Consider the following 13,851-nt stretch of genomic DNA (forward strand, 5'->3'; position numbering starts at 1 on the left):
TCCTGATAGAAAGAGAGATTTTCTAAACCGTTTGTTTATCTTATTGTTCTACCCACATCCTCTAAAATGTATCCCTAGTGGCATAGTCTCAGTGCGACTTGACACGTACAGAGGTCCTTTCCTCTGAGGTGCTAAACGAGCGGCGAAGCAATAGTGTGTTCGGTGTGAGGAGAGCAGCTGAGGTCCAGAGAGCAGTGTGACCTGCCCTACGGCTTCTGCCCAATTGAGCAGAGAGGTGTGGGGATTGTGAAGCAGCCTCACAAACGGCCCTGCCCTGCCCTGTCTGCAGCAGCTTGCTGTTGTGGTGTTTAGCACCACCATCTCAGCACTATCATCAGGAGGAGTGTCTATAAATCCTCTTGCGTGCGACGGTGGAGCGGTGGCAATACTTTATCTTTGATTCAGCTCCTTTGAGTTGGTGTGAAAAACAAGGTTCCAACAAGGAAAACCAGTGAGCTATATTATTCTTGGTTGTTCATTTTTCTTGTAATTAAGGCGCAACTGGTAGCCCCTGTTTCAGGTGTACGTTTGTTGCTGCTTACTCAGTGTGTGCAGTGCATGTGGAGATTTAGTCTCTTTGGGCAGCGTCTGTGTGTGTCTTATCCTTGGCAACTGGGGGCCAATTTGCATCTTGGTCTCTCCTTGCTGCCTTGCTGCTGTTGGCTCCGCCCACATTGTTTGCTCCAACTGCTGAGTCTCCCGCGAAGAGGGACTCTAAATGGCAGTCTACAGTCCGCAGTCCGCGGGCTACTAGGTGAAGGACCGCGTTGGCCACTTCTTAGAGCTGCACCAGTGAGTGTTGCTGACTTGTCGTATTTGGAACACCCTAGAAACTGAGGGAGTTTCTGATCTAGGACCTTGTTGCTTAAAACCTTAATTTTCTTAGACTTTTTGGTGCCTTACAAGCTGATCTTAGACCTCCCATTTTCTGCTCTAACAAAATCCACTTGTAGCTACTGTTAAACATGAGGTTGGGTCTAAAAAGTCAGCCATAGCAATACGGCAGCTCTGTAGCCTTTGCAGAAAATCACACCTGCACCCTTCTCAACTACCCTCAATGAAGAATGCAATCCTTGTGTATCAGTCTTTGATCAGAGATGCACCCATCTTTTTGAGAATTCTACGTCCCTGGTGATTGCAGCTGATGTTGACGCTGGGTGTTCTGCCAAAAACAAGAAAGGGGTTAAACGTACAGGGGTTTAGCAGTCTGTCAAGAAACAGGCTTATTAGAAGACTCTGTGACCACAGGCATCTTTTCTTCCAATTGCTGGCCAGCGATTTATGGATCATTACTGTGTTAAATCTGTGGTTTCCAACTCTGAAGTGAAATCAGTGGTTCCTGTAAAAGGCATCACTATGCTGGACCACTCAGTCACGAATGATCAAAGCGCTGTCCCTGTTAAAGGCGTCGCGATGTTGGACCACTCAGTTATAACTGAGCAAAACGTTGCTCCTGGGCCAAAGGATCTTACAGATCTCAGCCTTATAGAATTTACTGACTTAGCCCTGGAAAACAACCATTATACAGATATCACGCACAATGGTTCTGCCGGCCCGTTCGACAGTGTTATCCAACAAACATGTGATGCATCTCACTTGGAATCTCCGTCCGACCTAACAAACATCACTGACAAATATTCCATTACCAACTATACGAGTTAGGTCAGATTTCTCTATTGACGCGGCAGTTTCAGCTTTGAACATGGTTTTGAGATCCTATGTCGTCTTGTAGGACAACATGAGGAATGAACTAAAGTCCACATCTTTAGCACTACTGGAGGTAAATGGCAGCAAATCTTTAGCACTACTGCTAGGCCTTAAGCAGCATGCTTGGCTCACACTGAAGGAGGGCCTTTACTGGGTAATCCTGTCGCCACCAGTGAGATTATTGTGATCGCGGATGACGACTATCATCGATTTGACAAAGGAAATTACAACTACCCCTATCCTAATTAAACAGATACAAGACCAGAGTGGACCTGATACGACTCGTAACCTGCCCATTCCGAACAAACTAACCGAAGCAAAAAATGGCAAAAAATGTTACGCGAAAAGTTACGCTGGCTAGGAAAAAGGCATCAAGTTTACATTGTTCTAACACCAAATGATTTTTCCAAAGCCGTATGTCCCAGCTATTGGAGGAGGGGAGTCTGCCCGCCAATCACACTATGAAAGCATTCTCTGCAGAATCCTCCTACCAGACTGGCCTTGACCTGCGAGGCTACACTGAGAACATTTTACCCTCTCTCCCTAGCCATGGTCATTTTGCCACAAATTCTCTTGCAACAGCGACACAAGCTTTTGTGCCTCTGACTAACAACGCCGACTGAAGACCCACTCACTCTTTTGGAGCATTCAGGACTACTACCTGAAGGCGGGACCTTTGATCCATCAACGGGTTAGGCACTGATCGCCAGAGCGCAGATAGAATTATGATTGACTGTGGCTTGGGAGATGTTGGTCCTTTCATCACCTAGAAGGCTACAGATGTTAGAAGACTTCCTCCTTTAAGCAAACAGGAACAGTTGCTGCATATTCTGTACTGCCCTGATTCCTTGAAGCATGATCCCACTAACACTAGCTCCATGTCAATGCCATCGGCCTATGATGGCAGATTAACTTCTATATCTAACAGTCAGGGGAGTTTACAACATAAACCGAACATACCTGGCTCACTGAAACCCACCAGACCAGGTGTAGGCCCGGAGAGAACTGCCTACACTAATATGTGCCCTACAATATCTGCAGGGGTGGGGAGCCTCTTGGGGAGACTTTATAATTATTTTAATGGTAATGGGGATCATTTCTGCAGTAATGAGCATACCAAACGTAAACCATACAGCATACTGCAACAGTCTCGGGGTAGTGATAACACATGGTGCCGAGCAGCTATGAACCAGGCGAGCAGCCAGATTCGGCACCGGGTAAACACGAGTACGTATTCAAGTTGTCAAGTTTAATAGGCTCTGACATCCCAATTTGTTTAAATAGAGGTAATATACTGTTGATTTTTGGAGGGATTCCAGTTTTAGCCCTCCTCCCTTCTTCTGATATTGATCGGGTTGCCTTTCCAGACAGGAACAACCGGAGACCACTATCATCCACTTGGTGAAGGAATGAGTTCTCTCTAGTTGGCCATGTCCACAAGCCCTTGGCTTCGAAATCTCTGTTGTGAGTGTACAAGATGGTGGAGATGTAGGCCCCAGTGGAGGCTGCGCGTTATGGTATCCCCATCTTGGTAGGGGGTGCGTACAGTTGTAAATGCCGACACTCAGGTGGATGGCAATAACATTGACTGGTCTGCAGTCACGTCAACACGCTGGAGAAAAGCTGCCCCGTTGCCAGCTTCTGTGTGGTGACCCTCCCCCGTTAAAAGAGATACGCATTTATGTATTCAATCATGGAACACTAGGGGGAGTCACCACCTGTTTACTAACCCTGTAACTGTGGGCACCTTAAAAGAGGCTAACTGTATTCTTCTGCTGAGACCCCGGTGCTAGATGCTTTTCAGGTCTTTTCCCAAGCAGCCACGGCAAGTAAGGGAGGTCAGGCATCGGGTGGGCTGATCGCTGTCGTGGACTCCACTCTGGGTATGAATGCTGTAGTTTCGGATGACCTTCCATTTGGGCCATGGCAGTGTCCTTGTCTTCTCCTGCTATGTCTGTTAAGATCTTACTGGTTAACATCTACTGGCACAAGGGGATTGAGGACCTTGAATACTTTCTACAGGTGATTCGGAATGCATCACATTGTGGTTAACAGCTAACCCGATGGCAGAGTCATTCTTGATGGGGGACCTAAATGTGAACTGTGACTTTCAGGATCAGGATAACGAGTCATCAGAAATGTCCTCCGATATGTTCCCGACTGGGTAGATGTTGGTGCATGGCCCTTGAGGCTCTGGGGCTCCTCCCTTCGAATGGGACTGATTTTGGAATGATAAGTAATATGCAAACGTGGTTTGCAGGAGATAGCGCTTCCACTTTGGATTATGTGTTCATTGATGATTATATGTTGAATTGCTGTACCTCATTTTCTGTGCTTCGGAACAACTGGAGTGACCATGGTATTCTAAAAGCAGAGTGTAATATGATACTGAATTACAGGGAATGCTCCCGGTTGTCTAACCTAAAAGTAAATGCCTATGGCAGAGCAGTGCGATGGTCGTATCCAAACATTGTGATTTCAAATCGGGAACTCCAATGTACGACGCTAGCGACTACACTTTAGTGGAAAATGGAGGTGTTCAATCTGAAACACTTTGATGGTTTTATGTGTGAAATGGTTAACCATGTGAAAAAGATCACCAGGTACAGAATAGTGAAGCCGAATAGGAATCCTATGAGGAAAGAGGTTAGGCAGCTACAGATACTATCCAGGGACTCTGTATTAAAAATGAAGGCTATTAAAAATTAAGCAAAAATATAGAAACCTCAGCAAGTCAAAACAAGCTTCTTCGATGCAATGCGACGCAGAAGCCATGCTCCAGACTCTGGTTTCCTCCAATGTGAGGTCATCATTCATAATCAGGACTCTCCTCTCAACACCGCCCAAGTTAATGGAGTCTTGGAAGAACAGTGGAATACGTTATTTCAAAGATATGTATGTTACACCCCTTGCAGTAAGGAACTAACACTGTCTGTTCCATTCTGTGGACAGTGGCGTTAGATATAGACGATATCTATAACTTACTAAATAAATGTAAGCGGTCTAGAGCTCCATGACTGAATGGCCTTACTAATAACACCTTTAGGGCTGATCCTCTAAACTGGACAAATGTCTTATTTTTCACTTCAAGAGTATCCTCAACACCGGATTGCTGCCAGATTCCTGGAGCACAGTTCACGTTGTCCGTATCCTTAAAAAGGGCTGTAGGTCGGGATCAAAAATGATCGGCCTATTGCACTAATTGATGCTGACTGTAAGATCTTCTGCTCTTTCCTACTGACCCATCTAGAGAATTGTGCTACAAGTATGCACAGCCTGAATACATTTCAGACAGGTGTACGCAAGGGCCATTCAACAAACATTGAGGGCCTAATATTGAAAACCCTGCAGGAATAGGCATGGTCGGAGCCTGGTGGGTGTGCCTATTTGACATCAATAGATTTGTCTGCGGCCTTCGACCGGGTCGAATTGGGGGCATCTTGATGATCTTGATGACCTTCTATGATTGTTAATGGGCATGTATGAGAACTCTGGGGTCCAGATCAGATTGAGCAAAGAGGGCAATCTTTCTGAGAGAATTAACTCCTCTGTGGGGCTGAGACAGGGATGCCCAGTATAGTGTGTTTAAAAAACAATGACTAAAACATGCTCTAGCTTTATCTATTTGGGTTTCCATTGCAGCCCCAACTGGGTCTAAAACACATTCAGAAGATATTATTCCAAAAAGGCTGCAGAACCAAGCTATCAAGTTAGATTGTAAATATGGACAGTTTTCCTTAAAACCGGTACTTGCATTTTACGAGGGTAAAATCGTACTAAAGCTTTCTTATGGCCTTGAACTTTGTGGGAATTCCTTCATAATGTTCTGGACCTTTTCGAGGATAGATTTTGGTGTAAGGTACTGAATCCCTAATGCGATTCCTTTGGCAGCGATCAGCTTCGATTTGGGTATAGTCTCCTTAAGAGCCCGAGTCAAATGGTTTGTGCTTGCACTATTTGCAAAGCTGTGTTCTCCAACCCCTGGTACTGCATATGAAGTTATGGGCCAGGCACTGAGGAGTCCAATTAGTTCTCCTTTTCACTCAAACTTCCTGGCTGATTTCGGCAGAACATGTGAAACATTATTTTCCGAATAATCTTTGGATGTTGGCACACTTATGACAAATCCAACTAAGGTTAAGAGGACACTGGTGGATCATGACTGTATTATCACGATTGAACTCTTCCATTCCTATCCTTCGATGAACCACTTAGCCCATGAGCACATAAAATGGTGGTCGCTCTCTACCATCTTCACTCTGTTCCCGTCTCAAATGTATAGGTCCACATTGATGGGGTTCCACTGGAATTTACTCCCAACGAGCTAAATTCAGCTTCACAGAGTCGTCTACCCTGTCAGTAACAGTGGCTGTAAATTTGTAATGCCCCGGCCGAAACTATTAAGCACTTGCTGCTATACTGTGAAGGTCTAACGGAACGCAGGATGACATTTATGGAAAGGTTTCAGGTTACTCTTTTTATGTTGAATAATGATACTCTATGGTGAAGTTGTCTAAATCCCCAGTACACTTGGGAAGGCCTAGCAATAGCAACAGATATTGAGAGTATGGCCTTGAATTAGCCTATGTAAAATAGAGATTACTGCTCTTAGTTTATTCCTTGTTGTTCTATTTATATATTCCGTTAATTAGCATTATGTATTGATATGCATTCATGTGCAAAGAGTAATGTGTTTTCTTATTGCCTGAAATTTGTTTTACTACTTCTAGATTTTTTTTTAAACCATATACAATAAAAAATAAAATAGCTCACGGATGAGAGAAAGACCACCTGAAACGACTTCTGACAGAAGTCGGGTACACTGACGAACCAGATCCCCCAATTATCAATCACCCTGTTTCTCTGTGTTTGATAAAGTGCCAACTTAGCAACCATAAGCACTTTGCAGATAGCGTGTACTGTAGCCAAGACACCATGTCCAGTGCGTTTAAGTGCATTGTGTGTGGATTGGATGAGAATGAATTCAAGGAAAGGGAATGTGTTCTGGAAGAACTTTGCACAGTTCTCTCTCCACTTAATTACAATTTGATGATAACGAGCTATTCTGGGAATATAGTGTTTTTAGCCAAGTAGCGAGTGCACTATTAGAATCCAGATTGCCAAGTTTCAGATCTAGCAATGCAGCGTCAAGACCATATCCCTTCCCATGTGCTTCCACTGACCACCAAGGCATTTTGAATATTTCCCTCTTTTGGTTCTCTTGGTACTTGATTTTACCAAACTCCACAAAGCCATGTTAGCAATTTGTGGTGTGCTGCACTGTATTCTCTTTTTTGTGAAACTATCAGGAAAGATACAATGAGAAGGTAACACCTTAAATCATGCATTGGTGATTTCCTAAGTGCGATGAACAGGGTCTTTTAGAGAATTTAAGAATAAAACAAATCCTTATTGTGTAGGTGCAGATTCAAAAGTTACAACTTACATCTGGGTAAGTTACACCATGTTCACAAAAGGACTAAATCATGATTCACTTAAACAATGTCAACCCTAGATTATGGGTGAACTTGGTGCAAAGTCACACGCGTGTGCATAACTTTACACAGAAATAAGCTCCAAAAAAACCAACAAAAAGGGCTTCACTGGCTGGGAAGCAATGTAGTGTTGTACGAAGTGGATGCCCTCCTACGGTTCCAGGTAGAGTGCGCGCGTAAAAGAGAAGCTGGGATGGGTGGTGGGGTCAGGATAGGGTGCGACACCAGTGGGGAAGAAATCAGATTGGGTGAAGCAATCCGTGATTGACGAGATGTTCTTTGAAGAGTGGGGTCTTCGGGTCCTATATGTACTGTAGGATGGAGGGGTTCAGTCTTATCTGTGTTGGTAACTTGTTTCAGATTTGGGGTGCGTCACAAAAAAAAGGCCTGTGTGAACTGAACATGGAGGAATGCAGGGGAAAAAGCCAAATGGAGGGGATGTCAGAAGTGGAACGCTGCGATATAGAAGGAAGACAATGTGAGAGCCCACGCGGAGCAACCCATAGAGATAGAGTGAAACAACAATGTATGTGGCACCCTGGGCTCTACAACCATGCGGCTGACAGCCGCGAGACCCCTGCAGTCGGGGTCACAGGAGACCTGACTGAAAGTGTCCCGGCCGTACCCGCTCCCCTGCTTTCTACCTACCCAGGGAACAGCAAGAACCAGAATAACTGGGTCGGACACGTTCTCAGGCAACCGTCGGATACCTACCACGCAGTTCGGTTCCCAGTACAGCAGGAATACATATCAGACAAACACAAAACAGAAAACCTTTCCCGGGTACTCACCCATCGCTCACCTTCCGAATTAAGCAACAGCGTTCCAAGAACCTCGGCGGTCGCCTCGCTTGGAAGCTGGGGTTCCCCGTAGTTTCCCGGCCCTGACAGCCGAGGCAAAATGGCAGCCTTCGATCAAAGAGGAAGGGGGCGGGGCTTATGGGGATATTTATAGAGAACTGGTACAAGACCTCACTGATTGGTCCACCGAACCCCAGCCCCTAAATAAGGGTGAAAGAATTGACAGACTGGGTGTATCTTTTCCAATCTCTTGCAGGACATCGAGAGAGAGAGCTGCACCCGAGATGCTCTGGGCATACGAGGACTAGCGGTCAATCTTTGAAGGCTCACCCTTACTACAGAAAGAAGAAGAAATCTATCTTGGAACTCTGATATAGATTTATTAATTTTTATTTTTCCTGAATAAAGGCTCTTTTACGTTCCGCACTCCTGGCTGCCTGTTTCATCCTTTACAGCCTGTTTTTTTTTTGTTTCTTCCATTTTACAGTTCTTTGTTTCCTACCTGGCCCTGTTGTGGGGACTTCTGGGGCCAGATTACATAAACTTTGCACCTGTGCAAGTGCAAAGTTTGCACGGTTTTAGCACTAGGGAAAAGTTTGCCCTATTTCTAAAAACAATAGGACACATTACACAACTATTGCACCATGAAAAGTGCAGTTTGGGATGGTGTAAGCACCAGGGCAAAAATTGCCCTTGGCCAAAAAAGATACAGTTTCTCTGCATTTTTTCACCAGGGCAAAGTTTTCCCTAGTGCTAATACCATTCCGTATTAGCACTAGGGCAAACTTTGCCCTGTTGCAATAATGTAGTGAAAATGTGTCTTTTTTGGTTTTGATTTTGTAATCTCTCTCTCTCTCTCTCTCTCTCTCTCTCTCTCTCTCTCTGTCTCTCTGACGCTATCTCCCTCTCCCCCTTTCTCTCTATCTCTTAAATGAATCCATCTGCATCTTACTTCCCTCTGCCTCTCCCTCTCTCTATGTCTCTCTCTCTCTCTCTCACTTTATTTCTCCAAACCTTTTTATGTGGGTGAGAGTCGCTTTGTCAGGTGCATGTTTGTTAGAGCAACCCCAGCTGTTGCAAACAACTGTGCAACCAGATGGAAAAAAACAAGCAACTTGTGAGGACTGTTGGAGTGTGTGTTTTCTTTATGCAAAATAAGTTATTACAAATATTTAATTGTACTAACATTATAAACTGTCTCTTTTTAAAATGTTATAATCTTCATTTCTATAAATGACACTTTGCATTTTAGTTGTACAAAGAGTCTTGCACGTGCATTATTGAGCAAAGTACAATATAAAAACCTAGTATAAACATATACATTATTTTCTGACAGATGGTTATCTTTCCAAGATAGACAATTAGGTTGCTACTTTTGTACTCTTTCGAAATACCCCAATGAGAAGGGATAGAAGGGAAGAAGAAGGGAAGGAGACAAAAGGCACCAGTGACAGTTTCTGGCTGTTTTGCATAACACCAAAGATCATTTTGGGGACATCTTTATTGTTGAGAAATACATCTACGATAAAAGGGGTGTATGCTACACTGGGCTTGGTGGTTATTTATTTTTTCAAAACACTCACCCTAAAATTAAAATATTTTTAACATTAGACCTTATATGCTAATTAGCGCACACTGAGAAATAGTATTGAAGCACCCTCACCTACTCCATTGGATTCCAGGGGTCTTTAGAGATAAAGTTTCCTTTTCCCTTTGAGACTTTTAGCCTGGTCTCAGTGTAAGGATGGCTGTGCACATGCTCAGTTACCACTGCACAGACATCCTCAGATAACAAAGTTAGAAAATAATAATAACTTTTTACATGGCACTTTTATTCAAAGCACCTTATATAGAACTTACATACATGCATTATCATTACTTGAATGACATTTGTGCTCACTTTCTTGACCTCTAAAGGATGAAAGGCTGAGTTGACCTTGCCAGGATTTGAACCTGCGACCTGCAGATCAAAAACAGATCACACCAACGAGTGCACAACCCTCTAAGCTATCTTACCAGCTTCAACCAATGAACGTCAGTGTACCCAGTGTACCCACCTGCCTAGTTGATTTAATGGGGGTAGAAAACACGTCTCTTAAGTCAGTTTCCTAAATGTACATTATGTATCTTTGTTTACACAGATGAGCATGGCATTTCAAAGAGGAGGCCACGGGCTGCAGTCTAACATTTCAAAGCAAAGAGTAAGGAGTTTTGGAAGGTTGGTACCACAGGGTTCAGGGGATATTAAATTAATAAATACGAAGGCTTGTTTGAGTCCCAAGTACTTTTCAAATCAGTTTATTTTCCAAAAATATGCACTATATTAATTGACGAGGGATCTCTTCAAATTGTGCTATTTAAATTGTCAGGACTTCAGCTGGTGGCAACCCTGTCGTAATAGTTGTGAGCGCTCAACTGTGATTCGCTGCTTAACAAACAGTACATTTACTTTATAAAATGTACTTTTCAAAATAGGAAAAGGAGCAATAATTTACTCGGTTGAACCACAGATATAAATAATGTGATTTGTTTATTTTTAAGGAAAGGTAATACAAAAATCTCAAGTTACTTTGGACTAGGGTATAGTGATAAAGACACATATGTAACATGTGTTCACTTTCGTAAAAGGGAAGCTTCATATCTCTGGTTCGTTCATGTCTGATATAAATGTGCGTCTTTCCAAATTTCCTTCGGAGTCAAGACTTTCTGAAGTTGAAAAGGTCTATTTTCAAGCTTTAGTGTTTCTAAATTAGAGCAATGTTACCATAAAATAAGTCCATTAACAAAGAATAGGCACATGTTTGCCAGATGTGTTGCCATATCCACATTATGGTGTAAGAGGAAATACTCAACCATATACTCAAAGATCTTGAAAATATTAGCGGTGTTGACAATATATGACAGGTTTAGAAAAAAACATTCTACGTTAAGTGTGGTAGTAGAATAGGGCATTTCAGCAAAGCTACATATGTCAAGGCACCACCCAGTAGGCGTCCTTGGATGTTCACCTCAAGTTTAGAGTCCTAGAGCAATGCATTGTGGTTATTCAAATGAGTACAAAGCCTATGTAATATTGTAAAACTCAGGGCGAAACATGACAGTTCTAAAAGTTCTTAATTGGTGTAAATTATTTTTGATTCTTTTACATGCATAATGTGCCATGACATGTAGCCTGTACAGCACCACAGTAGATTGATTACTACGAAAGTGCTCACTTAAATCCATACACAATTTCTAGGTGGGTTGAGGATTGTTAGTTCGACTTATGGCGCAACACCTGTAAGCAGGGGGGCTTGTTTTGATGAGACAATCGGTATGTCCATGCATGGGCGTTATTTTTGGTAGGAACAATATTGCCAAAAGTGAGTTGGTGTATAAAAGTTGCCCATGAAAGAAAGAAAATAGAACCAACGTTTAGAAATGTCACTTGATGTGACAGACATGAAAAATAATGGTTGTTTGGATCAGACTATTGGAGAAGGTGATGAAATTAGGTCGGATTAAAAATCAATCCTTTGCCAATACACATATGTATACTGGTCTGAATGTATAGGAGGCATATGTAGATATTACAAGTGTCTCAAAACATTTTATGAGTAAGTAGGTACAGTGATTCGCTGCAAACATACACCAATGATTTGCTGGATGCTTCCCTGTGTTTGCTCTTAGGCGTACATTTTCTAGGAGACTTTGTAGGCACTTTAAAAATGGGTTCTACTTTTTTTAATACTTAATAGATCTGTTGTTAATTTCATAAAACAACTGGCTGCATCTCATTGGTTATTAGATGCTAATTTGATCATCAGAGTTACCCAACCAAATGCAGCGTCAAATTCAACTGAAATATAGTGATCTCTTTTTTTGCCTAATATATTAACCATGGTTATAGAACAAATCTCTCTTTCCAAAATTGGCATTATTGTGCTCTACCAAAAGTCAGCAAGAGAAACGTTCAAGAAACCTAATATCATGTGCCCTTCTGCAGGTCGCTGCATTGTACTACGGAACATAGTTCTATGTTGCATTGCAATGTCGAAATAGATGTTTTTACATACATTGATATCATCCCAATTCCACAGTCCATTTTTAATAGAAGGATATTTACATAGTAAATGCAATTCACTCTACGGTTAGAAATGTACATCCAAAATATGTTGATGTTGCTATGAGGGAGCAAAACACCAAAATGGCTGCATACTTTAATATGTTTAATTTACATAAAATGATTTCCGTAAAAGATAGGGAGCTGTCTGCTAAAGGCCATGATGGTCAATATCCTTCAACATGGAATAAAGTTATATCAGTTATTTAAATACACTGTGATTCAGTAAATACTGTGAAAGTATTTAGTCGGCTCAAATTGATAACCACACACATGCTTGTAATGTATCATGGAAAATTCAAGCGACAGAACAAGTGAACACACTTCAGTGGATAGAACTAAAAGAGAGGGACACGGTTCTCTGGAAGGGAACTCCGAAAGAGAGGACTAGGCTGCAAGCTACTCAATCATAACACTTTGGGAGGAATTATTTGTTTGGGTAATGCATTGTTTTAACCTAGGCCATTATTCAATTATGCTTTATCATCTGTCTAAACTTTCACAAGTTTAAATGTCTAAACCTGTACTGATAATACCAGTTCGTTTTGGTTATGGTTTTGGTTGTGAAGAGCTACATGCATTAATTCTCCCACATCCCACAAGTACTGAACATGTATTATTTACCCAAAGTATCGACCTCCGAAAGGACGAATGAAAGAGTTGTTCCTGCTAGGGGATTCCAACATAAAAAGTGTGGGTTGCTCCGTGTGAGAAGCAAGTACTGAACACATGAGCTATCCACCCAGATCAAGGTTAAATCGAGGCTGTCTAAGGGGTCAGACATTTCGAAACAATACAAATCGGCTTCCCAAATGATGTGCCTGAGAGCGAGCGGAACAAGGGCAAGACATGATTCAGAGATTCTATAAGATCACTGTCATCAAAGACAGGGAAGATCACTATTTATAAAAGTTAATCCTTATTGACAACACACATTATAAAAATAATGTTTTATCTGTTTTAAGCTATCAGATGAATGTGCATTACTCCAAATTGACATCAGTAAATAGAGTTGTTGGTATATCTTGCACAGATTATCTGCACATATTGAGGACTTCAACAATCTCACTATGGAACACTTCCAGGTTTTTCAGTAAGAGAGCTGAACTTTGCTATCATTTGTGTAACCTGCTACCTCTGGTGCTAATCTATCAGCAGCAAGACACTGTTCAGTTTCTGGTGTGTGCAATTCGAATACTATTATCCCAATTAATATTATTATTGTAATTACTTGGAATGGCTTCCAGGAAAAACATGCAATTTATTTAGGGTACAGGCCTCAATGCCAATTACCACAACCAAGTCCTTTTTTTTAAATCTCTTCTCATCCAGTAAAAACACAAAGAAAACAGTCATTAACTACTGATATTTACTGTGCTCCAACTATTCTGATTTCAGAAGGAGAATATGAAGCATATTTCTGCAGCTCTGAAACAGCACTTACAATTTCACTGCAAGATTTCTTTCAACACAACATGTCCTTTTAGGGGAATCATTTTTTCACTGCGCATTTAAATGTGACAGACAACATGCGATTGAACACACCAAAGTGAACGCTAAAACATGGCTCATTGTGTTCAGTTGCATGCAGAAAATGTGTTTTCTTTCAAATTTCTTAGAATGAATCCTCTTGATAAAACGGTTCCAGTTCAACCAAGTTTACAATTAAAAACCATGCACTTTAAAATGAGACAACAATGGCATTGCAAATATTACAAAATAAAACCCCAATTACTTTACTAATAGA

General features: G+C 41.9%; 1 protein-coding gene across 1 annotated transcript in view; it reads right to left on the reverse strand.

Annotated features, from left to right (window-relative positions):
• EPHA10 (EPH receptor A10) overlaps positions 1–13,851 on the reverse strand; it is a 1,411,836-nt gene that overhangs the window by 883,282 nt on the left and 514,703 nt on the right. The gene's annotated exons all lie outside the window — the stretch shown is intronic.

Source organism: Ambystoma mexicanum, chromosome 11, assembly GCF_040938575.1.
Source record: "Ambystoma mexicanum isolate Mex_15411 chromosome 11, UKY_AmexF1_1, whole genome shotgun sequence".
In the NCBI taxonomy this organism is placed as follows: domain Eukaryota; kingdom Metazoa; phylum Chordata; class Amphibia; order Caudata; family Ambystomatidae; genus Ambystoma; species Ambystoma mexicanum.